We start from the raw sequence: 6,000 nt of genomic DNA on the forward strand, positions 1-6,000 counted from the left end.
ATTCGAGAAAGTATTTTCCTTAAAAGCAAAAACTTTAAAAATTGTATGTGACTAGCCAGTGACTATAAGACAGTTCTAATCTGCATATAAAAATGTTCCTTGAAGTCTCCTAAACAAAATGATATAATTTAATGCTACTTTACAACAGCAGAAAATTGTTTAAAAATCATTTAAAGTAGTAGTGGTAAGAGGGTAGCAAATAGCATTTTCCAAGAAGTTTATCAGGGTCGCTAGCGACCCTGGACTTCGACAGAAAATTAAATGCTAAATTAGCGATAATTGGAAATGACAATGAACAACAATAACAAGAAAAACACTGTAATTAGTCATTGGAGGGCAAATCCACCCTAAAACATCAACCGAAACCATTAGGAACTATCGAAAAACGAAACGAAGGGAACGTGGTGTAGAAAAGAAGAAAATGACCGCCTGACAGACACGGACGGATAAAAACGAGAGAAAGGAGGAAGAAAAAGAAGAAAAGGCGAGGGCGCGAGGCGGTCGGAAGAAAGGGGGGCATGGTAAAACGAAACTAATGAACATCGTAGTGCGCGGGAGCGTGGTCGAAGGTTGCCGGAATGGAATCTAAATGATCCTGGTTCTCGGAACAAGAGAGACATCAGGACACGCGACACTTCCCGAGCCGAAGGAAGCGTGCCCCACCTTTTGGGGCACCGTGGAAACCCCGTGGCGAAAAGGGAAAACCGCGGGAACCATGGTGACGAGAGATTCATCGTTGTTATTCCAGCGGGACACGCGATTTGTCGCGTGGAATAACAGTTTGTTCCTGAAATTTTACTGCTACCAGATATGGTAGCGAGAGAAATGACAGCGAACGAGTCGGTAGCAACGAGTTGGGTTCTTTTTCTCGCGTGGAAAAGTCTTCGAGCAATTTCACTTCGTTAGAAAGTTCCGTCGAGAACAATTCGATTCTATTTATACTCTTCTTTGAGCTATCTTCGATTTTATTTGTTGATTTTATTTTTCACATTTTCTTTGTTATCTTTTTCAAGTTTTCCCTTAGATTTTCTTCGATTTTATTCGTCATTTACTACAAATATTTTTTCCATTTTATTTGATACCTTTTTCAAGTTCTCTTCGATTATCTTCATCATTTTCCTCGAATTCTTTTCGATTTTATTCGTCATTTACTATAAATATTTCTTCGATTTCGTTAATTATTTTCTTCAAGTTTTCCTCGATTTTATTCGTCCCATTTTTCAAACATCTTCGCCATTTCCTCCGCCACCGTCGTTCGAGCATTGGGCACACACCCTTTTTTTTTTAAAGTTTCTTTGTTCCCCGAGCATGTAAACTGACGCCCGCGTTTTGATTTTCGTTCAGGTCTGCGTCGCTTAATTACTACGGAAAATCCTGGAAAGGTCTCCAGTCCCGGGGTCTGGAGAAATCGGTATATGCAGCTTCCGACAGAGGACAATGGAAACAGAAGAAGGTATGTTTGCGTAGGTATTTCAAGTATTTCTTCAAGGTCTCGCATAAGCCATTCCCACGAAATCATCGTACGAGAGAAGAAACGAAAGACGAGTATCGTTTCAAAGAAGCTAATGCTAAGTGTACATACGTATGTGCAGTTAAGATTGGCAAACATTATATTCACGATTAAAATAAAATTTTATTGTATTGTACATAATATATTATATTTGATTTTGTATTGTATTCGAGGTGAATCATTCTCTTATTTTATCAATATTTGGTTGAAAATAGTACACTCCATTTTCTAGCAGCAGAGTCATCTTGATCCCCAGGTGCCTCCCAAGAGGTGGAGTTCACCTGTTCCTCACCTGGCTGCATCAGCCAATGGGATTCTGGCTCACCTATAAAGGTGAGTCTCCGTAATGCCAGCATCGATTGGTCGCGTTCACGAGAACAGGGATGAAAACAAAATGGCGTTAAAATGATCGCGAAAGCAAGTGCTACTGAATATTATAAATTAATGGATTCCAGGATCTGTGAGGTTGAAAATTAATAATTCTAAAAATTGATATGTTTACAGACTAGTCAGTTTGCAAAGGGATCGTTTTAAAACTGCTGCAGTTTAAGAATAAATACGAAATGAATATACAAAATGAATTACAAAATGAATAAGATAAAAGATGAATCAATTAAAAGATGAATCAATTAAAAGATGAATCAATTAAAAAATGATTCAGCTTAGAAATAAATAAATTCAAAAATAAATTAGCTTGAAAATGAATCAACATAAAAACGAATAACTTGGAACAGAAATAACTTTAAAACCGAACCAATTAAGGAATTAATAAGCTTAAAAGGTAATAATTTAAAAGAAGAACAAGTTTGAGAATGAACGAGCGCAGAAATGGCTAAGCTTAGTAACGAATAATATCTGGAAAATTAGGATTCCCGAGTAAAATTTGTTGGAACATGTCAGCGGAGGATTTTTACCTGAAATGGTAGAAAGGTTACACGCGGACACTTCTTCCGGTTTAGCGAGGGTGCAGCGTGACGCGTTCGCAACGGTCGTTCGACTGCAGCCACGGTAAATGCACCGTGGCCACGGATGTGTAACGAGAGACGAAGACGAAGAGGGTCGAGGGTCCTTTCCACATCTCGTTCTTTTTTTTCCTCGAACTCGGCTGAGCCGCGGTGCTTTGAAATTGGCACGCGGGATGATTTTAGCTATTCGAGGCCGAAGACTCGGCCGTGGGAGGGCCAGGAGGGAGGCGTAACGTCGTCTTCGAGCCGGTGGCTGGCGCCGGCGCGACAAAAACCGCCCGTAATCAGCCCCGTGTCGCCCCACGTTCCCCTTCGTTTCACTTTCCTGCGACATCGATCATCCAAAAATCCCGATCCCCAACCATAAGCGCTACCTCCAACATAGTAACTAATTTTCGAACAGCAGACGATGTCGAAACTCGAAATTCTGTAAAATCGTTGGAACAATTTTTTTCCCGGGCCGCAACTACATATGGAAATGAAGACTGGAATTTTATCTTATCAATAACTCCTCAAAAATTGATCTACGATTTTTTATAGCGGTTTTATCAATCAGAAATGATAATCAATTACGATCGCAGAGGTTCGTCGTGATCTTATCACTGTTGCAAAAATCGACGATATTCAAGCTACTGTAATTCTATGGAAAAAAATTGTATAGTAATCACACTGGTCTCGTTTTAATTTATGAAGCTTTTGCTTTCATTATCTGTATTTGGGTTTCTACCAAGAAATTTTTTATAAGATTAGGGGTCGGAATCTAAAGACGCATTTGCCCAAAAGTGGTACCAATTCACCTGTCTCTAAAATACCTGCAAAATTTTTTCTCTTTACAAATCTACCACGGTTTTACAGTCTCAAGTTTGCTCTTTCCAACAACTACTCAAAACTTGCTCTACGATTTTTCCTAAGCGTTTTATAAACGAAAAATGAAGACCAAGTATCGCCGCATAAAATCCCACACGACTCAACGATTCGACAAAACCGACCCCAATCAAACTGCCATAATTTCGCGAAAAAAAGTCGCGCGACGATGAATATTAGCTCATTTTAAAGCTTGAAGCTTCGACTTTCGTCTGCTATAGTTCATTTTATCGAACGATTCCAAAATCGTCCTCCTCGAAGAAAAATCACCGAGTAAATTTCGGGGTATGAAAGGGGTACGAAAGGGGTGGTCAATGTTCCGAGGTTCCTCGAGGGGTTGCCGCGATTTATTTCACGGGAGGGGCGCGAGCGTATCGCGGCCGCTAATTACCCAGGGCCGGAGATTTATGGAAATTTTTGGGGCGACACGCGGGGCCCTGGGGCGGGTTATAATGAAAATAGATCGGAACGTGGAAACAGTAAATCCTGTTTCCCCCCCGTAAAGGCGCGCCGCCACCCCCGGTGGAATTTACTTTACGATACCGCGAAACCGCGGCCACAATGGCCGGCATCCGGCCGCCAAGGAAAACTCGTTCGTTTTCGTTCCGAGCAAAAAGACACCGAGAGCGTCGAATCATTCCGGTGAAGTCTATAGTGCCGTGTAAACACATTTTCTCGCCGTCCGTGGATCCCCGTTTATTTCGGACCGGGATCTTTTTCCACCGTCTTGGATCGGCGATCTAAATACAATGAGATCCTCCGCATAGAAATGGACAACGTTTCACACCAGCAATGTGATAAGGATTAATTAAAACGGGAGGGTGGCAGTTTTACTTTGAACTCTTTTCGAAGGGGGTGCGAATTACTGTAATTATATTCTGTATGTTTGATTTCTACATTTTGTTTAAATACAGTGCTTTGATATAAATAGATAATTTAAAATTAATATGACAGCATATATACAAATTTATTTATTGGTATAAATATTAAATGTTAAATATTAAATATTAAAAACTAAATGTTAAATATTATATACCGAATATTAAATATTAAATACAAAATATTAAATATTAAATACTAAACATTAAATACTAAATATTGAATATTGAATATTGAATATTGAACATTGAACATTGAACATTGAACATTGAACATTGAACATTGAACATTGATCATTGAACATTGAACATTGAACATTGAACATTGAACATTGAACATTGAATATTGAATATTAAATATTATATATTAAATATCCGTCTCTCTACTTAAAAACGTATCAACGCAACCAAAGAAGTCATCTTAACCATCATTACCTCGTATTAAATTAACATTTAGGAACGAAAGCAACAAACAATAAATATTTCGGACCTCGAAAATACAGAATGGCAGCCATCACTGGAAATAATTCGGCGCGGCAACACCTCGAAAATAACTACTCGGGCCACGAAAAAAGGGGTAGTAGAGCCTCTTCATTAACACATACTTCATCAGCGGCCGTTAATGAATCACACGTTCGTATATCAGCCGCGGAACGACTCTCGTGTGTGTTTTTCCAGGCTGGTGATTTACGCGCCGGGGCCATTTTCGGTGTCCAAATAAAAAGGGGTCATCGCGGCGAGCCGCCCTTCCCGGGGCCAACCCCTTCCGCACGGGGTGGGGCATCCCTCGAAAAAGACGGGTCTTCCCCGGCGTCTTTATCGTCGAATGCTTTTAACGTTCTCTCATTTTATTCCGTTCTCCATTGCGGCGCTTTTCAAACGACTTTTCTTCCGTGCCGTCATGGGCGTGCGCAAAACTTTTTTTCGAGACTGTACTCATCACTCCTCAGTATTTTGTTTCTTTTTATCGGTGAGCTTGTCGAGAATTATGACTCGTCGGGAATGCGATAAAAATGTTTGAAATTGTTTAAAGGAGCGGCGTTAGTGATAATTAGCGTATTGTATTGTCTTTCCATTTGTTCTTGGGATAATTGAGATTTTTGTAATAATTGTAAGTAGAGCAGTAAGGTAACTAATCTGATTAATTGTTAAGACGATTACAAGTCGTTAGATATTGTAATTAATATGTCGTAGTGTGCAATTCATAATAAATTATATCTTAATAAAAATAATATAAGATAAATATAATATTTTATATATTATTACATATACCATCTTGTAACAATATATAATAATTGGCAACAATATATAACATGTAACGAATTATAATTGCTAACCACCTAATAAGATTACTTGTTGCCGAATTCTGACCCAGTCTGAACTCTAACCTAACTTAATATCTATGAAATTCGTTCGATCGAAGAATTATCCAATTTTTCTCTCGACGAATTCAATTTTGAGTGTATGCACCGACTCGGAGGAAAGAAGGGATTCTGTAGATAAATCGAGAGAGGAGAGACGTCCGCAGCTTGAGGCGGTGGGTAATTTACGAGTGGTCGTCGCGGGGGCGTTCGACACCCCGAAAGACTCCATGGACTGCCATTCTCTTACCGGAAGCACGGCGTGAAAGCTGAAGGGCGTCTGCGCCATCGAATCCCCTTTTCCACGGCGCCGCCCTACTGTGTCCTCGGTCCTGAGAAAAGAAACGAGAGAGAGAGAAAGAGAGAAAATGTACAACCCTCTTCCGCAGCCTCCACTCTCCCTCAAAAAGGGTGACTTATCT

The sequence above is a fragment of the Augochlora pura genome, chromosome 7 (genome assembly GCF_028453695.1).
Source record: "Augochlora pura isolate Apur16 chromosome 7, APUR_v2.2.1, whole genome shotgun sequence".
Lineage (NCBI taxonomy): Eukaryota > Metazoa > Arthropoda > Insecta > Hymenoptera > Halictidae > Augochlora > Augochlora pura.